Raw genomic sequence first — 14,439 nt, 5'->3', positions numbered from 1 at the left:
AGAAGTGCGTGTTTCGAGTCCCTTCCGGCAAGCTTCTCGGGTTCTTCATGTCTCAGCGGGGAATTGAAGCCAATCCCGACAAGATCAAAGCCATTGAGCAGATTGAAGCACCAAAGCGCGTCAAGGATGTACGAAGGCTTTCCGGTTGCGTGGCTGCTCTCAGCAGGTTTATCTCTAGATCTGTCGAGCGTGCCCTGCCATTTTTCAAAATTTTGAAAAAGGCAGGTCCAATGAAATGGACTCCGGAAGCGGAGGCTGCGCTGCAGGACTTGAAGAGATACCTGTCCTCCACTCCAACGCTTGTCGCACCTAAGCCGCAAGAGAAGTTGCTGCTGTATATAGCGGCAACCAACCAAGTGGTTAGTGCTGCGTTAGTGGCGGAGAGAGAGGCGGATGATGAGCCAGCAACCACGGCAGATCCATCCAGCAACAAGCAGGGGGCTTCGTTGACAAGCTCTGGTCCCGACAAACATGGGTTTGCGCAGGAACATGATGAGATGCCAAGGAGAATGGTGCAGCGCCCAGTTTACTTTGTCAGGTCTCTTCTGCAGGGGGCTAGATCAAGGTACTCTGGTGTGCAGAAGCTGCTTTTCGGCCTCCTCATGGCCTCGAGAAAGCTGCGCCATTACTTCCAAGCACATGACATCACTGTCGTCACTCGCTTTCCGCTGAAGAGGATACTGCAAAATCCACAAGCAACAGGCAGGATTGTCGAGTGGGCGCTGGAACTGTCAAGATTTGGCCTCAAGTTTGAGAGCACCTCAACTATCCAAAGCAGAGCATTGGCAGAGTTCATAGCAGAGTGGACGCCAACCCCAGATGAAGAAATTCCAAAAACGTGCATCCCCGTCAAAGAGGCAAGCAAAGAGTGGCTGATGTACTTTGATGGTGCCTTCTCGCTGCAAGGCGCCGGTGTAGGTGTGCTGCTTGTCGCACCCACCGGAGAGCACCTCAAGTACGTAGTCCAGATGCATTTTCCCCAAGAGCAAGCAACCAACAATACTGCAGAGTATGAAGGATTGCTTGCCGATCTCAGAATCGCAGCAGACCTTGGGATTAAGAAGCTCATTGTCAGGGGTGACTCACAGCTTGTCGTCCGACAAGTGAACAAGAACTACCAGAGTCCGTTGATGGAAGCGTATGTCGATGAAGTGAGGAAGCTAGAAGAGCACTTTGACGGCCTACAAATGGAGCATATCCCAAGAGCTCAGAATGATATTGCTGATGGCCTGTCAAAGTGCGTCGCACTAAAGTTACCTGTGGAACCAGGGATCTTTGTGCTTAAGTTGACTCAACCATCCGTAACACCATCAACTGGACAAAGCAAGAAGAGGAAGTTGGTTTCTGGTGACTACTTTCTGGCAGAGCTCCCCGAAGCCGCCGCCAAGAAAGTCCCCAAGATCAACACCAAGGATGCTGAGAGGCAGTCTGCTCCGGCAAGCCTTATGGTTTGTTTCATTGAAGCAGATGCTCCCGACAAGTTTTGCTCCGGCAAGCTTGCCGGGGAACATCAAGCACCGGCAGGGCCGCAAGCCCTTGCCGTGGAAGCGGATGTTCTCGCAGCAGCAGATGCGCCTTTAGTCCTTGTTGTCGAGCCACAAGCTCCAGCATGGGCACAGTAGATTGTCCATTTCCTTCAGACAGGAGAACTTCCCGAAGAGCAAGAAGAAGCGGAAAGAGTAGCCCGGCAGTCAAGTATGTACCAGTTTGTCGATAGCATACTGTACAGAAGAAGACTCAACGGTGTGAAATTGAAGTGTATTCGCCGGGAAGATGGGCAAAAGCTGTTGGCGGAGATACATGGAGGCGTATGTGGCCACCACATTGGCGCAAGAGCACTTGCCGGCAAAGCTTTCCGGCAAGTTTTTTTTTGGCCGACAGCCCTCCAGGATGCAACTGCACAAGTAACCAAGTGTGAAGCGTGCCAGTTCCACTCCAAACAGATACACCAGCCAGCTCAAGCTCTCCAGACAATCCCTTTATCCTGGCCATTTTCGGTCTGGGGGCTCGATATCCTCGGCCCCTTCCCCTGAGCTGTCGGGGGCTTTGAGTACTTGTATGTCGCAATCGACAAGTTCACAAAGTGGCCGGAAGTGCAGCCAGTGAGGAAGGTGACAGCACAGTCAGCAGTCAAGTTCTTCAGGTTGATTGTTTGCCGTTTCGGGATCCCTAACAGGATCATCACCGACAACGGCACGCAATTCACGAGCCGCACCTTCATGCAGTATGTCCGAGACCTTGGCGCCAAGGTCTGCTTTGCTTCTGTTGCTCATCCAAGAAGCAACGGTCAAGCAGAGAGGGCAAATGCTGAAGTGCTGCTCAGGCTCAAGACCAGAACTTTCGACAGGCTGCACAGGTGCGGAAGAAACTGGATCGAGGAGCTGCCGGTGGTTCTTTGGTCGATCAGAACGACGCCAAATCGAGCCACTGGTCAGACACCTTTCGCTCTAGTCTATGGAGCAGAGGCAGTTCTCCCCACGGAACTCGTATACGGATCACCTCGAGTGCTCGCTTATGATGAGCTTGAGCAAGAATAGCTGCGGCAAGACGACGCGCTGCTCCTTGAGGAAGATCGTCTTCAGGCTGTTGTACGAGCTGCTCGATACCAGCAAGCTTTGCGCCGCTATCATAGTCGCAAAGTTAAAGCCAGAAGCTTCGAGGAAGGCGACCTTGTTGTTCGGCGTGTTCGGTCCGCCAAGAATTCCAACAAGTTGACGCCGAAGTGGGAAGGCCCTTATCGGGTGAGACGAGTCACAAGGCCTGGCGCTATCCGCCTTGAGACCGAAGATGGCATTCCAGTGAGCAACTCCTGGAACATAGAACATCTTCGTAAGTTTTTCCCATAAGGCGCAGTTGCCGGAACCCGTTCCGGCAACCACCTTTTGTACAAGTCTTGCCGCTGTTGCATGTAATTCTTTGTACAAAGCCGGGCGCAGATCCCGTGCATAAGTAAAACCCCATGTGCTCTGCACAGCTTGTCCATTTCATGCGTTAGTTCCTTTCTTGCATGTGATTATCTGACACTTTGTGCAGCACTTACATCCGGTAAACAGTAACAAGCCGAAGAGCTCCATATTATTATTTTCTCTTCTTTCTTTTTCTTTTAAAGGAAAAGAAGGTTCTCTCGCACACAAGTTTGCCGGGGGGGAAGGAGAAGATTGTGGTATGGGCCAGGCGTCGTTCAAACAAGGACTTGCCTTACCGGGAAGCAAATGACAGAAAAGCTAAGTTGCCAAAGTTTGAGCAATCACTTTTTTAAATTTTTGAGTTATCTTCCTCGAACGACCCTGCTTTGTATGGAAAACCTGTGTGCGGAGGAACCAACTCGTGGCTAGTTGCACCCTTACTTTGTTTCGAGTCCGCTCAATAGCTTAAGCGTGCTGCATCTAGTCATGACAAGGTTTCTTGTCGGAAGCAGCGCCGCCAGCAGGCTGCTGAAGTTCCGCCCTCAGCGCTCGCGGCTCGGGCGCCTGCGCCGACAAGTTCCCTAGAAGCGTAGGGTGAAAACATACAAAGGAAGGAATCTAGTAGAGGAAATAACATTGCAATTGATAACAGAAATAAAGTTATATTACAAAGATAACTTGTCGCAGCTCTAACAGACTGTTTTCATAACATGACTAGCAGCGACAAGGGAAAAGAAGAAATGGGCGGCCTAATCTACGCGTCCGCCCTCGACTCTCTTGATCTCGCTCACCTTGTCCACAATGGGTGCGACAAGGGCCTTGAGTGCATCCAGATCGGCGTCAGGCGGCAAAGACCTGAGGACGTTGGTGAAGCTGAGGCCTGGATTGCGGAAGGCTACCTTCATCAGCACCTTCTGGAGAACCCCGGCGCAGATTTTGCGCGACTCGTCGGCCAGCTGCTTCGGGATCCTCTCCCGGAGCCGCTGGAGTGCCGTCGCCACGCCCTTGAAGAATAGGCCGAGCTTGGCGCTGGGTTGAAGGCTCTCGTCGGAAGGATACCCAAAGTCCTCCATCCCCAGCTGCGCCAGCTCCTCGTTGATGACGGCGGAAGTGTTCACAAGACCCTCGGTCAATGCTCCACTGTGTCTCTGAACGAGTTCTGGGTAACTGCAATGCTCTCCAACAACGCCGCGTCAGCCTTGACCTTCTCCGACAAGGTCTTCTCCCGCTCCTTGACGGCCTCCAGCGTCTGCATCAGTGTGGCCAGCTTCAGCTCCAGGTCCGCTTTGGAATCCTTGGCGGCGCTGAGCTCCTTGCCCCTCTCAGCGAGAAGGCCTTGCAGCTCACCATGGGCGGCAGCATCCTTCTCGCGCTCACGCTTGAGCGCGGCAAGGTCCTCGCCGCTCTTCCCAATATCGGCCTCCAGCTGCGCCACCTTCTCCTCTAGCTCTTTCTTGGCGGCCTCTGCAGTTGCCGCGGCGTCCTTTGCCTCCTTGAGTGCCCCGCCAAGTGCTCGCTCATGCTCGGCGGGCTCTTCCTCGTAGCTGTCGAGGTGGGCCTTCTGCTGCACTAGTTCACCTTCCCGCGCGGACTGTTTCTCGGCGGCCAGCCTTTGTTCCTCCTCAGCCTCGGCCTTCTCGAGAAGAAAGGCCGTGCGCTCCTCGTCAACTCGCTCCCACTCCTGCACCAGAGACCGGAGAGCTTCTTGATTTTGGCGCGCTTTTCCATGTCAACTCCCGCCTTTGCAACAAGCGCTTCCCGAGAAGCCAGCTTGGCTTGCCGGGTGCGGTAGAGTGACCGCAGCTTCCGCAGCAGCTGCTCCTCCTTAGGCTCGCCGCTGCTGCTGCCAGGCGCGTCGACCAATTACAGTTCAGCAGAGGCGAGCACCTCCCCGTCAAAAGTCTCCCCCTCGACCGGCGCCCTGGAGCGCGACGCCCAGGGCAGCTTGATGAAGATATTGTCACCGGCCTGCAAGTAGGCGCCGGGCTGGGGCTCCTCGGAGCCCGGCTCCGCAGAAGCGGCAGAGAGTTCGGCGGTCGGTGCAGCGCCCGGCGCTCCTGCGGCCTTAGGGTCGTCAGTGCGATCGCCCGACCCCTCGCCGGCTTCCGCAGCAGCAGCCCCGGCGGCCTCCTCGCCGGCGGTCTCATCAGCACCGGCACTTTCCTCGCCGGCGCCCTCTGTCTCCATTGGCTCAGCCGAAGATGGGTCTGAAGAACGAAGAAGGGAGGAAAATCAATCAAAAATCCAAGAAAGGAAAAACGGAAGAAGCAGAACCCAAGGGAAAGTTTCTGGGCAAGTGGGTTACCTGCGCCAAGATCTTCAGTTGCGGCCTCGGTCGCCGCAGGATCAGCAGTGTCGTCCCTTGCCGGAAAGTCCCCCCTTGCCGGAGAGCGCTCCCTTGCCGGGGACTCCTCCCTTGGCGGCACAGTCGAAGTCGGTGGCACTTCGGGACCGGCCTCCGAGCGCTCCTAATGAGGTTGCTCTGCTCCTGCACAAGTCAGCAAGCAAGAAATCAACAAAGGAAAAAGCACTCAAGTGCGCCCGGCAGCAGAAGGCTAAACTATGAACTTACAGTGGGGGCTGCGCTGGGAGCTGCTCGGAGGGGTGATTGCTGGGTCCGTCAAGGTGGCTTCGGGCCCGCCTCCTGCTGACACGATGGGGTCATCCTCGATGACGATCACTGCGGCCTTGGCCCTCTTCGCCGCTCTCTGGGCCAGTGTTCTGAAAAGAAAGGAGTCCAGATTGGAGCAAGTCAGATGCAAGATATAAACAGCAAGATTGAAGGATCATAAGAGCACCAAAGTAACTCACTCTTCTTCCTCCTCGTCGGAACTGAGCGCGGAAAGATCGAAGTCCGGCCCTCCTCCGGTGCGGCGGGGTGGAGGAGTAGGATCCCTTGCCCGCTTGGCGGGGGCAGTGGCAGTGGCCCGGGAAGATTCTGCTCCAGTTGCCGCTGTTGCGTGAGGCGCTCCCGCGGCAACATTGCTTGCCGCGGTGGAGCGCGTCGCACGGCTCGGTGGCTGTGGAGCCGGCTGCCGCCCCGATGCGTCCCCGGCCCTGCGAAGGCGCCTCCTTGGCGGGGCCGGGGGCTCCGCCTGCGGCAACTTCCCTGAAGGCTCAGCCTCCTCCTCGCCGGCCTCGCTCGACTCGGCTTTGGAACCGGCAGGATCCTCCTCGCCCATGAACTCCGCGCATTCGGCAAGGTTTGTCGCCTCTGCAGCCTCCGCCTCCTCCACAGTAAACCCAAACACACCCGCAGCAGCTGCTGCCACAGCCTCTTCCGCCCTAGTAGCGATGAGCTGCAGCTCCTCGTCGGTAGTGTCACGGGTGAGGCTCTTCTGCTCGTCGGCACGGACCGGCACTTCCTCCAAGGTGTCGAAGAACGCTCGCACAACGTCATCCGCAGGCTCTTGCCAAGTTGGGACGATGCCGTGTGAATCGCACAACGGCATCATGGCGCGGATCCGGTCAAGCGAAGAGTTATTGCACAAAGGAACTACGCCCCTCGGCAGTGTGAATGGGTGCTGGGGGTCGCGTTTGAATAATTCCAAGAGCATTGCATCCAACTCCAAGACGGTGAAGTTGTAGTTGAGGCCCAGCCGCAGCCTCATGATGTCCGCCGAATTCTTAAATTCCCAGGCGGGCCTCCCCCTCTCCTGCAGGGGGGCAATGCGGCAGCGGAGGAAATCTGCCCCGACAGCACCTACGGTGAGCCCGGCAAGCCTGAGGCGAAGAATCCTAGTGATGGCGATCTTCAGCCTCTCGTCTTTCGGGGCCACGTTGCTCCAGTCATTGCCCCGCACTATTGGAGTTTGGCGCACGGCGGTGAAGGGCTGCGGATCCTCCTCGATGATCCAACACCACTCCGCTCTCCACTCCTCCCACTTGCTGCGAAGCTCACCCTCCAAGTACGCATCCTTCTTGCCGACTCTTGAGATCCAAGCAATCCCTCCGGCAAGCGTCTCTCCTCTCTCTACCCGAGGCATGAAGTAATGGCGGAAAAGGGCTACACTAGGGTGGACTCCGACAAAGTTTTCGCACAAGTGTGCGAAAACTGCCATGGTCAGGACAGCATTGGGGGTGAAGTCAAGGAGGCGGAAGCCATATGTGTTCATAATGTCACAAAAGAACTCCGAGAAGGGCGGGCAGAGCCCGCAATAGAAGAACAGCGGGAAGAACGGGTACCCATTTGGAGCCGACTCCGAGGCAGTGGCCGGGAGTACCCTCGTGCGCGGATACGCACGCGTCTCCGTTGCCCAAAAGAGGTAGAAGTACTCCCTCAGCTCCTGCACGCCGAGCTGGGGGGTGAAGATCGCCCGCTCCTTCCGTAGCGCCGCGAGCCGCTGTGCCTCGGCCGACTTCATGCCCTTTCCCTTGTTGGCTTTCAGGGCCATGGCGGAGGTGGTGGGGAAGGTCGACGGCGTGGTGATGCTGGTGGCAATGGGGGGGGAACGCTGCTCTCTCGGCTTCGAGAAGAAGGGGGGAGCGGCGGAGTTTGTGAAGAAGGAGTAGCAGCAACCAGCGAGGGGGAACAAACTGCCCCTATTTCCTCTGCTTATAAAGAGGGACGGGGCGGACGTTTCGGCCTTCCCAATAAACAACCACCCATGATCTCTCCCATGATGCCACATTCAACGCGTGCCGTTATGGGAGAGTGCGGTGGATACGGAACAAGATTCCGACAAGATTTGGCGCGCCAGAGATGTCGGGGAAACTGATCCACGAACACCTATGGGGCCGGCGGACCGGGCCCCTTTCGGTTCGGCGGGGGGTGGAGGTCGCACGAAGAGCAGATCGAGGCGAGGCACACGAGCAGTTTACCCAGCTTCGAAGCTCTCCGGAGAGATAACACCCCTACTGCTGCTTGTCTGGTTGTATTATCTGGTGTTCTTGCTCTCCCAAGTGAGAGTGTGATGTTTTCTGGGCTATGAATGAATCGAAGCCGACTGTCCGAGGCTCCGAACCGAACCCCCCCTACGTTGCGCATGGGCCTCCTTTTATACGCTAAAGGGGTCACCGACAGGTGGCAACGCAGAGGAGGGTAAAAACGTAAAAAGCAGGGTAGTTGATACAGTTGCTTGTACAGTGCACCCTACCTAACCCTGACGGCAGGGGACAAGGGCATTTAATGCCCGTTTGAGTCGCCCGAACAGTGCAGAAAAGGACCGTTAAGGGCGCCACCGTTCGCCACGATGGTGATCTTGTCAGCTTCGCATGCCACTATGCACCGCTGGCTGCACAGCCTCCTGCCATGCGCGCCCGGAGAGGCCCCCAGAGCGACACGTCGGTGCATGCGCTGGAGCGTGTACGCAGAGTGGCCGCCTGCCGCGGAAAGCGCCTTGCCGCTGTCGTTATCTTCGCTGGGCTCAGAAGCTCGTCGCTCACCGGGCCTCGGTGTACCTTGTTTAGTCTTCCCGGCAAGCTCCTCTTGCCGGGGCCTTGCCGCCTTGCCGGAGCGCGTGGCGCGTCACGGCAAGTTCCTTGGAGCACCTTGGTTGGCCTTCCCGGCAAGCTCCTCTTGCCGGGGTCTTGTCTCCTTATCTTAAATACTTTGTTCTTGGATGGCTCCAAGGGAACCTTGGTGGATCTTGGCGTTCGCCCGGCAAGCCTTTGCCGCGGGGTGCTGCAACTGCCCGTGCACAAGTTCGGGGTACTAGGGTACCCCTAATCTAGTACACCGACAATAACAACAACATTTCAACCAACAGGATCACCGCCCATTATACCCTACCATGCCATACCGGACATAACCGTCCCAACGGAGACCGGTGACAAACTCATGCCTACCCAAGGCAGAGGTTTTCCCGGGTTCCTGCCGGTATGCATGCAAGGCACATGAGGATGATCATCATCACACGTGTGTTCATTTCCAACAGCATGGAAATCCATAACATGCACCCATGCATATGATCATATCACATGAAATATCAAGTTTCTCCAAAGTGAGGTGATGTCACGAACGTGTCATCGAACACACAAAAAAATTATGCCGGGTTCAGAATGCTTGCCTTCAGGTCATGGGAAGGCAGGGTGCATTTCAACTCTTGAAATACTTCTCCTCTCTTCGAAAATCCTATTTTTGAAAATATAAATGAATTAACACACAAAATAAAAACAGCATAAAAAGTTGTTTGAAATTTTTTCAAATAAATCTTAAAATAAACTAGGCTAAATTTGAGAGAGGTAGGAAAAAGAATCAATTCATTTGGAGTTATATTTAAAAAATTATAGCCAGTCAAACATTTGGTCAAAATCTGTTTTTAAAAAGAAAACAGAAAAAGAAAAGAAAAACTCTTCGAACCGGTACACATCGAAGACGTACTTTGCAAATACGTTACCACTTAACCCACGTGGACTGGAGCGGGGTCACTGACAGTGGGTCCAAGGGCCCACTGGTCAGGTTTGACCGGTCTCCCACACCTCCTTCCTCCTCTGGCTGGACAGAGGCGGAGGCTCCGGCGACCAACACCGGCGAGCGGCGGCTCCTCGCGGCCTCCGGAGGATGGGGATGGATCCGTCAGACCGGGGCGGTCCTACTGGTAGTTGCTGGGTCGGTGGGGACGGCGTGGGCTGCCGGCGGCGAGCTTAGCGGCGGAGGAAAGCTTCGGGGCGAAGTGGTTTCTGGGCCGCGGTGGTTCCCGACCGAAATGGAGTAGGGGGATGTGATCACGGGAGGAAGGGAAAGTTCCTGGTGAAAAGAGTGGAGAGGGTGAGGCTCTGGTGGTGCCGGAATGACCGCGGCAGTGGCGGCGGTTGCAGTTGCCGGAGACGGGGAAGAAGACCTCCCCGGGTTGATTGGCTACCACGGGAGGGCTGGTGGAGCATGCTGAGGTTGCTTAGCCCATGGAACGTGCTCGGGGGCCTCCTTTTATAGCGCGACGAGGTCGGTTCCGCGGCGGTGGGGATAAGATCTCCGGCGACCGACGTTCTGTAGCAGCAGGGGGACGTGGAGGTGACGAGAGCTAGCCGACGGGCGAGGGGATAAGTTTGCGCTGTTCACAGGGGCAGGTGGCGAGCCGGGGTGGCTTGGGCGGCGCTGGCTTGAGCAGGGTTGTCGGGCGGCCGTGGCGGCTAGTCCTTGGCTTGCCGGGGACGCGGCGAGGCTCTTCTTGGCGCGTTGCGGTGAGTGGGGAGCATGCTGCGCGCCAGGGGACACGGCGTGCTGGCTGCGGTCGGTCACGGGCTGGAGTGAGCACGGGGTGTGACGCGGCGGCTCGGGTGCACGCGCGTGCAATACGCGTGCTCTGGGCGCGTCCAGTGCACGCACGGGAGGTGTTCGACGAAATGCCATGGTAGCTTAGAGGTCATGGTTGGGGCTAGCAAGAACCAGGGTTAGTCTAGGTTTAGTAAGGGTAACAAGGGACATGGTGGTTTGGTCAGGAGACTAAGTTCACAATGCCAACAACAATACATGTCAAATCTGAACATGCACTCCAGGTGTTTGACAAAATGCCACAGGCACCTAGACATTTCATGGAGGAGCCAAATCTTCCAGATTAGTGTCTCCTTGGATGCACAAGAGGATGGTGAGGTTAGTTTGCAAAAAGGAGAAACTTGCCAGTGCAAGTTTTGAAAAACTTCAATTCTGGACAGGAAGTGAATGGCATTATTTCATGAACCAAAATATGCCAATGGTTGCATGCTCTTGGACTTAGGGGTTTAGCATGGAGGACTACAAGTAGGAGAAAGAATCAAGGGCCAAAGAGCAAGCAATAATATGGTTGCTGTACAAACCATCATGATGGACCAGAATGGAGATGAGGTTGATTCACTCAAAATTTCCAAAGAACATCCCTGGATTTTTGCATATAATGGAATCATATTCTCCTACTAACATCCCATAATTTTGGTGGAAGCTAGAAACAAATATTTAAAAGGGTTGCAGTGTAAACCTACCCACTGGACCAGAGAGGAAAAACATGAGTAGCACTCAAAATATGCAATGAATGAACTATATTATTGCATAAAAGTGATTTAGAGGCATCACATGACATCTCCAAATTTTGGTGGAATTTTTAGTTAAGTTAATCGAATGGTTGTAGTATAAAAAGAGCTCCAAACTTAAAATAAGTCATTTTAAAGAATATAGCTCAGGGTGGAATAATTTGATAAATAAATCTACTGATTGGGAAATTGTCTTAATGAGATGGCATAGAAGTTCAATATGTTTGGAAGGATCCACTTGGGAAAAATAAATCCTTAATAATAAAAGAAAGGTTTTGAAATCAACAGAAATATACTTGCAGGCAAAATTTTAAACTCTTGGCAAAATTTTAATAACTAAAACCTGGTTAAATTTTTGGGGTGTTACAGTTACTACCCCCCTTAAGAAAAATCTCGTCCTCAAGATTTGTTAAGAGCCATTGTGAAAAATAAATACTCCTTACGTGTTCGAGCGGTTGTGAGTCTGCTGCCGTGGTGCTGCGCGAATAAAAAAATAATCCATGTAGTGAGGGGATAAACGTTGCGGCAACTTAGGGAAAAGAAATCTCATTCTAGGATTTTTCGCGGTTACACAAGTCAAATCACGAAGAAAACTACTCATACTAGTAAAAACTGAATACACGACTCGTCACACAAATTCGAGGTATCTTGCACAAGTTACAACGTAGTAATAAATGCCACAATAACAAACACAGCAGTGACGTCTAAAATGAAAATGGAAACTGGACGGGGTCCTGAAAAAAATGTCTCTGGGAATGGAATACACTCCTCCTCTATCGGGGGAAGTGGATTGACCAGTCAATGTATGCGTCTCTCCAGATCGGGCCTCAGTGGTCTGCCAATGGCAATCTGAGGATTTAAATCAGTGAGATTCTGGAGATAATCCATCACTTGCTGGTTCAAATGCTCTTGTGCGATGATGTATTGGATGAGGTTGGCTAGAACGGGGTCTCTCTCCATCCGTCCACCAGGAAAAGATGTTACTCCCCCGGGCGTTGCACTGCTCAGAAAGTAATAATATCCTCGTTCGCGGGCATAGGGCACTGCGGATCGAAGGCGAGCAATCGCTTCTTTCGCCGCAGCTTCTATGGCCAGGTGTGGGGTTGGCATAGATTTACCCACGAAGGAAACTTCCGTTGGATCTTGATTGGACTCTACGGGAGGAATGTGTACTGCTGCCCAATATTCCGAGGTGGAAAAAGTGATTCTCGATTTGAACAGCTCGTACTGGGGTGGATATGTAGAACCCATAGTACTGCGGGTAAAGTCCCACAATATCTTGACAAAGCTACCTGGGGTTGCATCTGGGGTTCTCAGATGAATATTGGGGCTCGGCATGATAGGAAGGAGGTTGTGAGGGTGGTGCACAAGATGTGGGGTGCTAGGTAAGATCACAAGGTGGCCTTTAAATAGCAAAGGGGCTGGGTCATTTTACCGTGGTGAAAGGTAATACATTTACCAGCTTAGCTCCAAAGGTCGGGTCAGTGTCAGAGATACACATATCTCATAAAGAGACGTGTTACTGTGGTTGTCGTTGGGGTTGGTTTTGGTAGCTGGCCCAGTGAATGTGCAACTATGAGCGCCGACAAAAATACGCAAGGCTACCATTTAAACAGAGGCACAATGACAGGCTGCGTTAATACACAAGATTACATGATTACAAAACGGGGATCACTGAGACTCGGCAATACTCGTACAGCTTAGTCTACCTCGTTTACGTCTAAACGGGCGTGTCTGGTTGATGTCGAGGTTTCTCCACGGGTCTCACTGCCGGGATTAGTCAGAGATGGCGGAGGAACTGCAGGGTCGGGGTAGCGATGATGACCATCGCGGGGATTATTGGCCACAATCCCGTTGGAGTGTGTTCCCGAAAGGCGTCGAAGCACTTCTGGGGTCATCACAGTATCTTGGATGATGGCTGGGGCTGACCTCAGGGTCTCGATCGGGTGTCCAAACAGCACGACTGGGTTGTCGGCGTCGGACTCGTTTTCTCTTCTTGCTAGGGCTCGACGAACCAGCTCTCCTCGAGCTGTGATCAGATCAATAGTGATCTGATCAAACAACGCCTCTAGTGCACTTACATAGCGCACTAGGTGCAACAACGCGGGATCCGTCTCGTGATCTCCATTGGCAACTTGGGGTGGTCTACCATACCCTTCACGCCTAGGGTAGTAGTAGAACAAGCGACAGTTAACTCTGGGCGACAACTGCGGGAGTTGAATTATAGCCTCTTGAGCAGCTAGCTGGATGGCTTGTGGCTCGAAGGAAGTTGTTCTTCCAGTGAACCTGTAGGGGCGTTCTGGAGATAGACCCCTACCGTAGATGTGCACAGTGGCCCAGAATTGACGGCTCTCACCGCTCATGGACCCTTGGTACACAACATATTCTGGCGGCTCTTCTAACTCATAGGCACGACGGGTGAGGTTTGCAAGTATGGTCACAAAACCTCCAAGATTGGTTGCGGTGGTCTCATTGCGCACTATGGGACCATGCATTGTGGCTCGGTTGGGGAAGAGGTTGTGCTGGATTGAGGCTAGCGTGCCCTTTTTATAGAAAAAGGGGACGGAGCCTTCCTTCACACGCTTGTGAAGTAGACATCTTGGGTGCTGGTTACTGTCGCGTGATCGACAGGCTAGGTGGATAGGTTGGGCACCGACTGTCAAAAGTGTCGGGGTCACTGTGTGGCTATCTTGCATGAGAATCTCGGTTGGGGTTTGGTTAAGGTCTGGTGTGTTGGTTTGCCTAAGATCTTCGACCTGGCTAAGATAGGATTAGCCAATGGTCAGCCTAGCTCTGATACCAAGTCTGTCACGACCGGTTTTTCCAAGTATCAATTCCCAAAAAGAAACCGTCATGCTCATCAGCCCCAGGATTACTGTTAGCTGATGAGGCTCCAACTTGATATAGAAAATCCAAGCAATAACAAAATATGTAGTACAAGACCATTCTGGCCTGTGAGTACAACAAATGGTTTCTAGTGGTTGATGGCGGAAGCGGTTTGTGGATCATCAACATCCAAGGGACTCCATTTCCCAACAGGAACAGCTGACCAGGTTAACTCCTATCTTCGCGAGGCTACTATGCCCGTTAATTAGGTTCCGGGGGTGTCATCGCAACGCTCCTCTCCGTGCAAGAAAAATCTGGCCAAGACAATAGCCAGGGACAAGCCAGTGAGTACTTTGAATGTACTCACAAACATTATGAACACAAGTATAATATGACAATGATGTGCTGAGAAATATTTTATGCTCATGAGGTCAGTCACAAAAGACAAATAAAACTCTGATGCGAATAAGCATGTTATATATGAATATGCAATGCCATAGAAGCATAAAAATTTGAAATAAATAACAAGCATGCACATAAAGGGCTTTAAAAGAAATGCCACAATCGGGCGTCTGAGCGACACCACATAAGGGCTTTAAAAGAAATGCCACAGTCTGGCGTCTGAGCGACACCACATAAAGGGCTTTAAAAGAAATGCCACAGTCAGGCGTCTGAGCGACACCACATAAAGGGCTTTAAAAGTAATGCCACAGTCTGGCGTCTGAGCGACACCACATAAAGGGCTTTAAAAGAAATGCCACAG

Source organism: Triticum dicoccoides, chromosome 3B (assembly GCF_002162155.2).
Source record: "Triticum dicoccoides isolate Atlit2015 ecotype Zavitan chromosome 3B, WEW_v2.0, whole genome shotgun sequence".
In the NCBI taxonomy this organism is placed as follows: domain Eukaryota; kingdom Viridiplantae; phylum Streptophyta; class Magnoliopsida; order Poales; family Poaceae; genus Triticum; species Triticum dicoccoides.
This window is presented reverse-complemented; position numbering follows the sequence as displayed.